Consider the following 12,006-nt stretch of genomic DNA (forward strand, 5'->3'; position numbering starts at 1 on the left):
AGAGAGAGAACGCTAGCGGGGGAAGGACAGAGAGAGAGGGAGACACAGAATCCGAAGCAGGCTCCAGGCTCCGAGCTGTCAGCACAGAGCCTGACGTGGGGCTCGAACTTACCAACTGTGAGATCAGGCCCTGATCTGAAGTCTGAGGCTTAACCAAATGAGCAAGCCCCTAAAGATTTTATTTTGAAATTGTCTTTCAGATAGGTTTTTTTTCCCTGGAGATTTGTGTGATGATTTTAACATTTTTTTCCAACATCCCTATAAGCACGCTAATTAACTTTAAAATGACTCAAAGTTGCAGACGACCACAGCAATGCCAAAGGGAGGCGTGTGGGGACAGACCTAGAACCTCATCTCCACTAACGGCCCCTGAGGACACAGAATCTTAGGAAGCTCGGTGTTTGCTCTCACACACAGATGCAAAGCTGGTCCTCATTGTCCACGTCCAACAACAGCCTGCACGCTCCAGAAACCTCCTGTCTGCAAGCTGTGCAGCCTGTGTTTGGAGAGCGCCGACTACTTCATCTGCTGTTGGAAGCAAAACTAATGCGTAACAAATATAGCAAATACAGTAAAAATCCTTCACTTGAGTTACACATTTAATGACAAAGATGTACGGAAGAGAACGGCCAAGTGGGAGAGACTGGGGTTCCGGTGAGCGTCCGTGCTCCTCTCACCTTGTGTTTTTCCATGGCGATTATAATCTAACGCACTGTACACTTTATTTTGATTTTACTTATTTATTTATTTTGGCTCGGGGCACAGCCTTTTAAAACACGTACTGCCGACTGCTCTTACCAAGAAGATGAGGACCTGGGAACTGTTTCACAGCAAGGTTTTCAAAGGGGCTGTGCAATAGAAAAAGTGGGGACGGGGGATGGCGGAGGGAGTTTAGGCAGGTGTTTTTAAAACATGTATTTAAACTACAGCAGATGTTAGACTTAATTTCTTTAGGTCGAGGCCCGAGAGTCGGTCGTGGGTAGAAAGAAGCAAGTTCAATTCACGGTCAAGAACCTTCCAACAATGAGAGCCTTCAGAAAGCGGCCGCGTTGGACGCGCTGGGCCCGTCCAGAGGGGCGCGGTGAAGTCTGCTGCTCATCTACAGACAGCACAAGGCCACCTGGCCGGACGGCGGAGGCCTTGTGTTCTCAGATCAGCAGGGGCGCCCTGGCTTGGTGACCAGGAATGCCTAGCACAGTAAACACGACTCTTTTTCCCACGCAACGACAAGGCGAACTGGGCGCGCCCCTGAGTGCGACCGCTGCTTCAAACAGCCAGGTGGCAGGCCAGGCCGGCCAGGTGGCCCGCTGTTGGTAGCGCCCCTGGTCTGATTAGGAAGGCCCCTAGCGCAGGCCCTCAGTGCCTGGAAGGCAGGCGCAGGGGCGCCGGGGGCACTTGGGGCGCGACCTGGGCCTGGGGGCGCTGGGGCGGGACCGGGCCTGGGGGCCCCAGGGCTCACGGGCGGCGGGGGCGCGGGGGGCGCTCGGGGAGGGACCCAGCCATAGGGGCACCGGGGCGCGCAGGCGGCCGGGGAAGGGCCGGGGGGCGCCGGGGGGGCGCTCGCGGCGAGACCCGGGCACGGGGGCACTGGGGCGCACAGGCGACGGGGAGGGGTCGGGGAAGGGTCGGGGGGCGCGGGGTCGGTCGGGGCGGACTCTCGGGGCGGGACCCGGGCGCGAAGGCACTGGGGCGCACGGGCTGCTGGGCGGGCCCGGGGCGCTGGGGCGCGGCGGCCAGGAGGAAGTGCGGGGCCTGCCCGGGCGCGTTAAGGAAGTTGCCGAAAATGAGGAAGCGCCTCGCGCTGGGCGGCTGAGGCGACTCCAGCGGCCGGAGGAGCGAGGAGGAGCGGGCGGCCCCGCGCTGCGCCCCGAGCCGCCCCGGCCCCGCGCCCCGCGCCCCGCCCTCGGCTCACCTGGCACAGGTAGGTGTGCGGCGCGCTCTGGGCCCGGCAGCGTGGACGCGGCGCCCGCGGGCACCAGCGCGCCGGGGGGGATGCCCTCCTTGCCCACCCCCACCCCCCGGGCCGGGGTCTGCGCCCCGGCACCCGGCGGGGCAGGTGCGCGCGGGGGGCCCTCGGCCTTTGAAAATCGAGGGCAGTCCGAATGTTCGGAGTTAAAACGGGCGGGTGCTGGATCCCTACCTCCCCCCGCTCAACCGGGTGCGTCGGGGGCCGGGCGACCGGGGTGCGGAAGCCGCGGGCGCGGGGGACCCGGGCGGGACGCGCACGCTTTCGTTGGGCCGTCTCTGCAGTCACTGGAAAATTCCACCGTGTGTATGTATCCCAGTGCGGATGCTCACATGCCCGCGGGGGGGGGGGGGGGGCTTAACGCATACGCGGCTTTTCCTACGGAAAGAAAGGGCAGTTGCGTAAAAACGTGAAACTTTCTGAGCCGCCGCTGAAATTCGGCAGGATCGCGCCTTTCGACACATTTTCATGGTGAAGTAGCTTCCTTAGCCAGTCAGTGACTCGGAGAAGGAAAGGACGTTCTCTGTAGGACAGCGTAGGTTTGCGTTAAACACGGTCTTGGCAACGTGGCTCCAAAACCTTAAGCCCTCCGTGACTGCAAAGGGGATTCGATTCTGGGTGTTTTCGAATGTTGGAGAACCAGAGAGACGGTCATCGGAGAAGGGGCAGTGGGAATCTTTTTCCGTTGCAGGCTGGTGCAAGTTGTGTTTCTGAGTTTGCCTGAATCACCAAAGGTTCCACTGATCCCCCCAAAACTTCAGCAGAAGTTAGCTGTTCGTTTCCTTACACCCTGAAAGCCTGCCGGTGAGTAGGAAGGAGTGGGAAATGTCCATTCCTGAATCTTCTAGGGAAAACGGAGTTCCTCTTGTGAGGACTTGGAATTCCCGGAAGAAATGGAGATGGTTCTAGCCTCTGAAGTCTTCGTTTTAGTAAGAACAGATCCGTTGCTGCTACCTACACAGGCAGCGTGTCAGTGAAATGCAATTAAATTCATTGGTGTGCCCACCACCCCCACTCCCACCCCTCCCCCCCAAAAAAGTCCAGACAGTGCATGAATACATTTGTCCTAGAGCTAAAATGTTTAAAAACTTGTAGAGTTATGGGGTCCCCGGGTGGCACCGTTGGTTAAGGATGGGACTTCGGCTCAGGTCATGATCTCACGGTTCATGGGTTACAGCCCTGCCTCGGGCTCTGGGCTGACAGCTCGGAACCTGGAGCCTGCTTTGGATTCTGTGCCTCCCTCTCTCTCTCTGCCCCTCCTCTGTTCGTGCTCTGTCTCACTCTGTCTCTCAAAAATAAATAAACGTTCCAAAAAAAAATTTTTTTAACTTATAGAGTCATTAGGTGTTTTAAATGAGAAATCTTGGCTGTTAAAATTACTTTATCAAGTCATGTTCCATCTACATCATACCTTGGGTGTATTTAGAGAAATGTTGCAGCAAAATAGAAATTGGTTTGTATTCTCTGTATGTGGTATACCTCCATTTGGAGGATTTTATAAGCGGTCTTAATAAGTAGAAAGTTTTTAATGTTGGAAGCTAGGATAAACAATGAGGTGTATATTTTAGGTGTTTACCTTTCCTGAAAACGGAATGATGGAAAGATAATTTTATTGCTAGATCTTTGTCTCAGAGACAACTCACGTTAGCCTTCTCCAGGCTCATATTGAAAAATCTAAGTGCAGGTCTGATTTCTCTGTTTTTTTATTTTATATTTTTTTTAATTTTTTTTTAACGTTTATTAATTTTTGAGACAGAGAGAGACAGAGCATGAACGGGGGAGGGGCAGAGAGAGAGGGAGACACAGAATCGGAAGCAGGCTCCAGGCTCTGAGCCGTCAGCCCAGAGCCCGACGCGGGGCTCGAACTCACGGACCGCGAGATCGTGACCTGAGCTGAAGTCGGATGCTTAACCGACTGAGCCACCCAGGCGCCCCTATTTTATATTTTTTTAATGTTATTTATTTTTGAGAGATAGAGACAGAGCATGAGCAGGGAGGGGCAGACAGGGAGGGAGACACAGAATCCGAAACAGGGCTCCAGGCTCCAAGCTGTCGGCCCAGAGCCCAACACAGGGCTGGAACCCAGGACCATGAGATCATGACCCGAGGCGAAGTCAGATGCTTAGCCGACTAGCCACGCAGGTGCCCCTGATTTCTCTGTTGTTGTTGTTGGTTTTTTTAGTTTTAATATGTATTTATTTATTTTGAGAGAGCACAAGCAGGGGAGGGGCAGAGACAGAGCCAGAGACAGAGAATGAGAATCTCAAGCAGGCCCCCTACTCAGTGTGAAGTCCGATGCGGGGCTCAAACTCACAAACTGCGAGATCATGACCTGAGCCGAAGTCAAGAGTCAGACACTTAAGCAACTGAGCCACCCAGGCACCTCTGATTTCTCTGTTTTTACACCAAAGACTTCTTTGTAGGGTGTCACTCATGCAGCACACAGCGTGTCCGTAATTATTCTCCAAAACCCTTGTGCTAAGGTATGTTTTGGAATCCTGGATTTTCCGCAATTTAGAATTCAACTTTGGAATCTCACGGTCAGCACTGAGCAAAAGGTTTCTCCGAATCTAGAAAGGTCTGTGTGCACGCTGCCGCCATGTTGGCGACTCCGCTGGACAGCACCTTGTAATCTTACCCGTTCGGCTGTCTGCACCAACAGACTGACTCGTCTGCCCCAGTGGAATAAACAGACTATAAATAGCCGTGTGTCCGTCTAGGGCAGATGTTGTCACTAAGCGAGGTTCCCTAAAACTTACCTCAAGACCGTGTTTTTCAGAGCGTTTTCGCGTTAGGACTCAGGGACCCTACGAGACTCCTTGGTGCTACCGTTTACTTTTGAAAATAAATTGCATTTCTACTGTCCAGTAACTCACATCTCCTGCAATTCAATGGGCAGTTTCCCCTTTTCGGGAAGCCTGAAACAGCAAGACCGAGCTGAAGTTTCAGCGATAGCTCTCACGGTGTAGATCCAAGGGAGAAGAGGACGTTTCAGCCTTGCTGATAAACCGTTCTCCAACAGCAAGTATTCTGGCAGCCGATGATGTTAGAGCGAGAACACACAGTGCGGCCACCCTGTGTCGCTGAAGTGTGTTTCCTGTTCTCTTCACAGCTGGCTCGCTCTCCGTCCCTTATCTGCGCCTGAAGGATGGCAGGGCACTTTTACAATCCAAGCTAATTTTTGCTTTCTCAACTGTCACTGTATAGATTTTTTTTTTTTCCAACGGCCCCGGATCCTCACCTCCTTTCCCCTCACCTCCCTCCCCCAATCGCAAGTTTCGACATTTTATTCCATTTCTATTTTTTTTTTAATGTTTATTTTTAAGAGAGAGAGAGACAGAGCATGAGCAGGGGAGGGGCAGGGAGAGAGGGAGACACAGAATCCGAAGTGGGCTCCAGGCTCCAAGCTGTCAGCACAGAACCCGACTCGGGGCTTGAACCCACGGACTGAGAGATCATGACCTGAGCTGAAGTCGGACGCTTAACCGACTGAGCCACCCAGGCGCCCCGAGAATTTTTTTTTTTAAATGGTCACATGCTGAACTTTTTTTTTTTCTCCTTGGACTTGACATTGTCTCAAGTTGATCTTTGTCACTTGGCAAATAGATTTTTGTTTTGTCTTGCTTTTGACCGAGGCATTGTGGGAAGATTAATACAAAACTAGAGAGCAGATATTCAAGGAAAACTTCATTCATTCATTTCGATGATCTAATAGCAGGGACACGTTCTATGAGCTTGCAGTTTTGCCTGACAAAGTGTTAGCTTGTGTCCATTGGCGCTGCCTTTGACCTTTAATTATGTAAGTTTTGCCCGATGAATCTTGAAAGGTGGTTGGATTGGAATCACAGTCACAATTAGCCAAGGCCAAAGATACCAGTAGGAAAAAGACTATTTGGGGTCGTATTACAGTGGGTTTAACAAATCAAAAATGACTCTATCTTGATTCTTCCATTTCTGGAAGCCACCAGAAATGGTTTCTGGAGGCTACCAAGGGCTGCTGGTGGGAGGAAGGGGTAAGTAGTGAGGGGAGAGCAGTGACGCCCCAGTTACTAAGGAGGGTGGGCAACAGCTTCTGTGACAGATGGTATCTGGTGAGTAGCATCCACTGGCCTGGGGTACCTGCTCTGACACTGGGGTCCTGGCTCCTGAAGCCGGAGAAGGCACCACCCCTCCGTGCTGTGCTGGAGCCCTGGCGGGGGCCTGGGACAGAAGGGCCCGGAGCTCCCTGCTTGGCCCGCTGGATGAGAGAGGCTTCATCTGGACTCAGGCTGAGCCAGCAACAGCACCCCAAGGCTGGTGTCAGGGTAAGTGAGGCCCAGGCCCAGGCGTGGTCAGGACAGTCAGTGGGCAGAGTGGGGAGGGATGGCCGAGGGCCCAGAGCTTAGTTTTGGGAAGAGCCACCATTTAGATATTGGCTTGTTTGTCTATGCTGTGCGTGGGCTGCAAAGGGCATCTGAATGTCCAACATGTGACCTTCACTGTCCCACTACAGCTGTGTGTCAGAACTGGGAAATCTTCATTCTGCTCTGGTCCGTCTGATAATTTCTTAACGCTCTTTCTGCCGACTTGTCACAGTTTAGGTGTGACTAGAGTTGAGTTTGGTTTTTATTAAATTCTCGTTTATAGCAGTACTTTCCCACCCTCTAGTGCTGTTCCCCAAAGCAATCCTTTTCATCTTTTTGGCTATTTCTTCTAGAACTTTCCACCGCGTTTCCTGACAATAGGCTCATTTGTTCTTTGGTTTTGATGTATCAGTTCTAGACTGTGTCTGCCAGCTTCCTGCTGTGAGAAGGGAGCCCTGGGCCTTCCCAGACCACCACCCATGACAGTCGTGCAGTCATTTGGGGTGAAGAAGCCTATTTGGTATTTATTGTGATGATACTTACTGCTAAAGCAAGGTGTGCGATATAGTTCCAATTTATTGCCCTTGGTTGTTTTTCCTGGGCGAACGATTGCTTTTGTGTTCTCCCGGTTGGCTCTGTGCCTGTTACAATGGTCTCCCCAACTCTCCGACACAAAACTCACCACGCCCCCCTCGCTTTCTCACTGTGTCAAATATACCAAGCAATCGATCAGTTCCACTTTTCTTTTTTCCTGGAGCCTTTCTCGTTCTCGCCAGAGTCTGATGGTTTTTCTTCAGCCCCGCCACACACCTATCAGAAGCCTGCGGTGGGAAGGTGGTTGACTAAATACATTTTCTACAAAGTGTCTGTCAGACCTTTGCTCTACCGTTTGGGGTCTTAACACACCTCTTATCAGTGTCACATACAGTTTACCCATTATAAATCCCTCGTCATAATTGTGGAAAACATTTCCTTGGAAATTTTATTTCTATCATGTATTTCATACGTATATATGATACATGTTATATATTACACGTATACATATATAATATATAATGAATATGTATATACGATGAGATAATATATGTTGTAACTCCAGTGTGATAGTTGTCGTCTACATTTTAGGTCAGTCTCCACACCACCTCTGTATTGGCTCTGACACTGATGTTTTATTATCCAGTTGATGAGCATATATGTATTTTCCTGGGAATGGGGAGCCCACGGCACTTTTTTCAGATGCCTGGTCTGGATCCCTTGGTCCCGAAACAGGTGCCATGTGACCTTAAATGGTGTTCCCAGGGAAGCTTTCTTTGCCCAAGTCGTGCGGTGTCGGATGGGATATGGTCGAGCAGGCAGGTCGCTGTTATGGGTGTGGAGCCGTGGTACAGGGGGCGTGTGCGGGGAGGGCACCTGCCGGCCCTCTCACACGTCCCTGGCCGTGGGATGCGTTGGTTCCTTGAGCATCCTGGGGATCGGGGCTCCTGGGTCCCCTTTGTGAAATGATTGGCGGCCTCCTGCCGCCCCTTTACAAGATCTCAGGCTTTGCTTGGGTGGAGGCAGAATGCTGTGGTTATCTTAACCTCAAGTGTTGAGAATGTTTGGATCACTTGATTGCTATGATGCCTCAGAGTCACGGCCACTGAGTATTTTTATCAGCAGCGGTTGAGGGTAGGTAGGGGTCCAAAGTTCCTCTCGGTTCAAGTCTCATTGTTTTTAAGCTTTTGTTTCGATCTCTGTGAATAGAACGACCACAGGGGGGTTCACTGAGATGTACCACGGAGCCACGTGGGTAGCCTCCATACCTGGCCCGTGGTTGGGACTCAGATGACCACCACGGCCACTCCCACGAGGCCGGCTCTAGGAATGTGTTCCTACAGTCTGGGGCAAGACTAATAATAGCACTCCCAAATGGGTCGCAGGTGAATAAGCACAATTTCGTTAGTAATTTATTTTTTTATTTGAGAGAGAGCAAGAGAGCAGAGCAGCAGAGGGAGAGAGAGAGAATCCTAAGCAGGCTCCACACTCGGCATGGAACCCGGTGTGGGGCTCGATCCCGCCACCCCGGGATCATGACCTGAGCCGAAATCAAGAGTCAGACGCTTAACTGACTGAGTCACCCAGGTGCGCCCCCAAATACTATTTCTCAAGTTAGTTTCTCTGACCTCCTGGTTGGGAGAACCTTCTGGCATTTTTAAGTTTCTCTGACCTCCAAGTTGGGAGAACCTTCTAGCGTTTTCTAAGGTGGTAAATGCAGAACATGCACGGGTATGTGTCCATCAGGGAGAAATTCAGAAAAGACCGGGACCAGTAACCCCTGTGTGACCAGCACCCTCTGTGGGGAGGGCAGCCTAGTGTGTTTGCCTCCAGCCTTCGGTCCTCTGAGCGTGTGTGTGTGTGTGTGTGTGTGTGTGGTTCTTAGCACCAGTATCATTCTGCAACTTTCTTGTTTTAATCGACAACATGCCGAAGAGTGAAGAGGTCTTCCTATCCGTGATCATTGTATTTTATTCCACAGATTGGAAAATGTGATCATTTACTGATAGACATTCAGGGTTCCCCCCCCCCCGCTAATTTTTGATATTTGATTATTAGCACATCGCCTCTAACCAACCGAGCTAGCTGGCCACCTAATTTTTGACATTATAAACAAAGCTGCAGTGACTGCACTTCTTCATTCTTGTTTCCCCCCTCTTTTGCCCTTTGAATTGTGTTTCACAGAACCATCAAGTGGCTCGAGAAAGATCTTCGCCCTGTCCATCCTGTTATCAAATCCATCTATCGAAGCTCTTATATTGCAGCAAGCAGGTGGTTAGTTTCCAAGGAATATAGTCAATCCTTTATTTTTTTAATGATACCTTCAGTGTTTGTGGTGTTTCTTACGGGTTCCAGTGTGGACATTCTCTTCTTGCTGTGTGGCCTCTGTCTTCCTTTGGCATGGGCTCATCTGTTGGCTCATTTTGTGCCTCTCCTGTATGCAGGGTGAGCTTTCCTACTGTGCTTGGTGATCCTAGGATGTGGCTGGTCTTTTTTTTCCCCCCCCCCAAGGTGGCCTAGGAGTTCGTCTTCTGAGTCCGCGTTTGTTCTGTGGCTCTTTCCTAGCCTGTCCCCGTGAGATAGGAGGGGTGAGGTATGCACGGGGCAGGGGGAGGCAGGAACCAGCGTGTGGGGTGCAGGGGCGCTCTGTCCTTCTCGGATGTGGTCGTGCCCTGCCTCTCTGAATGCGTGTCTTTCCTGCAGAGACTGCTCAGCAGGGAAGAGGGGCTGGAGGGGGTTGGGCCGCCTCGTTGCTCTGCTCCCCCCCCCCCCCACCCAAGGCTCTGGCATTCCCCGGACACCATGCCCTTGGGCCTTCTCCCAGCTCCCAGCCTGCCCCTGCTCCCTGCCTACACGTGGACTGTGGTTTCCGCCTTCGGGCTCGGCCCATCTTGCTCTGTCTCTTGGCCATGGCAGGGGCTTGCCATCTGCCAGCAGCGGGCCGCCTTTACTCCTATCACGGTCATGGACTCAGAGTCTGCGTGACAGTTTTAATGGTGTTTCTTTCCTTTCTCTGCCTCTGTAGCTGCTGCGTACGCTCAAAGAGGAACTCACCACTTCCTTTTTTTGTTGTTAGCCACCCCAATCAGCTGATGGTCATAGCTATGTGAGGACGTGACAGCGAGGAGGAGGAAGGAGAGGAGCACGCCAGGGCAGGGCTGGATGACAGTCCTGGGGCTCCTTCGGTGTGGCCTGTGGCCCTGGGAGCGGGGCCAGGCAGCCTGGAGCTCAGGCAGGGAGTGTGTCCCAGCAGAGGGCTGAGCTGTGGCGTCCATGCTGATTATTGGAACGTGGCCAGCCCTGAAGCGTAACTTTCGCAGACGCACGTTTAAGGATGCACGGGGTGTTAAAATGGAAGGGACCCCGGGGGACCATCGGATTCACCTGCTGAGAAGCAGTCAGGCCCAGAGAGCTGACGTGACTTGTCCAGCTGCTCAGGGGTGTTCCTGCATTGCAAAGCCTCAAACGGCTGTGTTGGGAGTCCAGAACTGCGACTGTCACCTGCTGCTCCGACAAGGGATCTGCTGCCGTGCATAGTGAGGGGACGTGGGGTCCTGTCCTGGACACGAGGAGACCCAAGAAGGCAGAGGGAGAGCATGAGCGCAGGGGGCCATGCTGTTTCTATCTTTATAGCTTTGTGTTGGGAAATTAAGCTCACTCAGTAGGAGTTGGACCAAAAAGTCCTGAATCAATGAGGGGTTAATATGCAAACATCTGATGATTTTACGTTTTGTCTCTTTTCGACACACGGTAAACTCACTTCTAAGTTCACCGTCAGCATGAACTGGAGCCACGTGGAAGCTTGTCCGAAGGGGCCCGCCAAGCCGCGGTCTATGCCCCAGGCTGCCCCACAAGGGGAGGAATCGCCACGAGCGTGGGGAGGGAAAGTGCGAGGTGTCCTGACGGAACAGAGCAGGCGAGAAAGGACGTTTTCCGGCTCCGTGTTGTCCGATGGTGGCCACATTTGTGACACAGTCATCTGCCATGAGAGCGTGCACCCTAGAAAAGAGGCAGAACGTCAGGCAGGGTGCCCGCAAAGGAGCCGCCAGTCTCTGCAAAGACACGGCGGCCAGGTAGTCCTGGCTTATCTCTTCTAAGAAGACTCTGGAAATCGGTCGGCATCCATCGAGAGAGGAGTGGCATTCCTTTGCTACGGTTGCCCAAACAGAGGAGGTGAAAGGTGGTGGTTTAAACAGTTCTGGAGACCAGAGGTCTGAGACCAGAGTGCCTGCAGGACGGGTTTGTCCCGGACCTGTGTCTTTGGCTTGTGGATGGTGTCCTCTCCCTGTGTCCTCATACCTTCTTCCCTCTGGGTGTGTGTCTGTGTCTTAATTTCCCCTTTTTATGAGGAAACCAGTCACATTGGATAGGGCCCTCCATAATGGCTTCATGCGAACGTAATCACCCCTGTACAGACTGTTTCCAAATAAAGTCTCATTCTGGGTGCTGGGGGTTCAGAACCTCAACATAGGAATCTGTGGGACATGTCGGGTCAGTCATCACAGGGGGTCAAGTGAAGTCTGGCCCCTCATCACGGTGGCCTTGTACGCTGGGGTCAAGAGCACGAGGGGACTCTCCGGGCCTGGCCTCGGAGAGGCGTGGGAGCCACCTGAAGTGTGTGTTGCAGACAGATGGTTCCAGAACATTGTGTCCACATGCACCAAACAAAGCTAAGCAAGTTGAAATGCCTAAGTTACCATTTTTCTTCCACCTTGAGATTCGCAAAAAGAAAGAAAGAAAGAAAGAAAGAAAGAAAGAAAGAAAGAAAAGAAAAGAGAAAAAAGAAACTTAGGGACACAATGCAAAACGGGGGTGGAAAGGAGAGACAGGAGCCACAGGATGTAAGGGCACAGGTGCAGGGGATAGTGGAGAAACCAGCCCGAATTACACGTGGGATGGTCCTGGGAGGCACGAGGCACATCTCCCATCCAGGAAGGGGACATGGGGTATTAGTGTTCTTGGGAAAGCTTTACTTTTTATACCAAAATAAGTTCCAGGCTGAGCAAAGAATAAAAATAGAACAGCAGGAGGGGCGCCTCAGTGACTCAGTCGGTTAAGCATCTGACTTCCGCTCAGGTCATGATGCTCGCAGTGCGTGGGTTCGAGCCCCGCGTTGGGCTCTGTGCTGACAACTTGGAGCCTAGAGCCTGCTTTGGATTCTGT

General features: G+C 52.2%; 2 protein-coding genes across 3 annotated transcripts in view; one reads left to right on the forward strand and one right to left on the reverse strand.

The window, feature by feature from the left end:
* AUH (AU RNA binding methylglutaconyl-CoA hydratase) overlaps nt 1–12,006 on the reverse strand; it is a 454,909-nt gene that overhangs the window by 11,129 nt on the left and 431,774 nt on the right. The window lies entirely within an intron of this gene.
* Nucleotides 1,780–12,006, forward strand: part of SYK (spleen associated tyrosine kinase) — an 84,577-nt gene continuing 74,350 nt past the window's right edge. For both annotated transcript variants that reach the window (XM_049632731.1, XM_049632740.1), the window contains exon 1: nt 1,780–1,921. The gene's annotated coding sequence lies outside the window, so the exon portion shown is untranslated. The remainder of the gene's footprint in view (nt 1,922–12,006) is intronic.

This window comes from Panthera uncia, chromosome D4 (assembly GCF_023721935.1).
Source record: "Panthera uncia isolate 11264 chromosome D4, Puncia_PCG_1.0, whole genome shotgun sequence".
Taxonomy (NCBI): domain Eukaryota; kingdom Metazoa; phylum Chordata; class Mammalia; order Carnivora; family Felidae; genus Panthera; species Panthera uncia.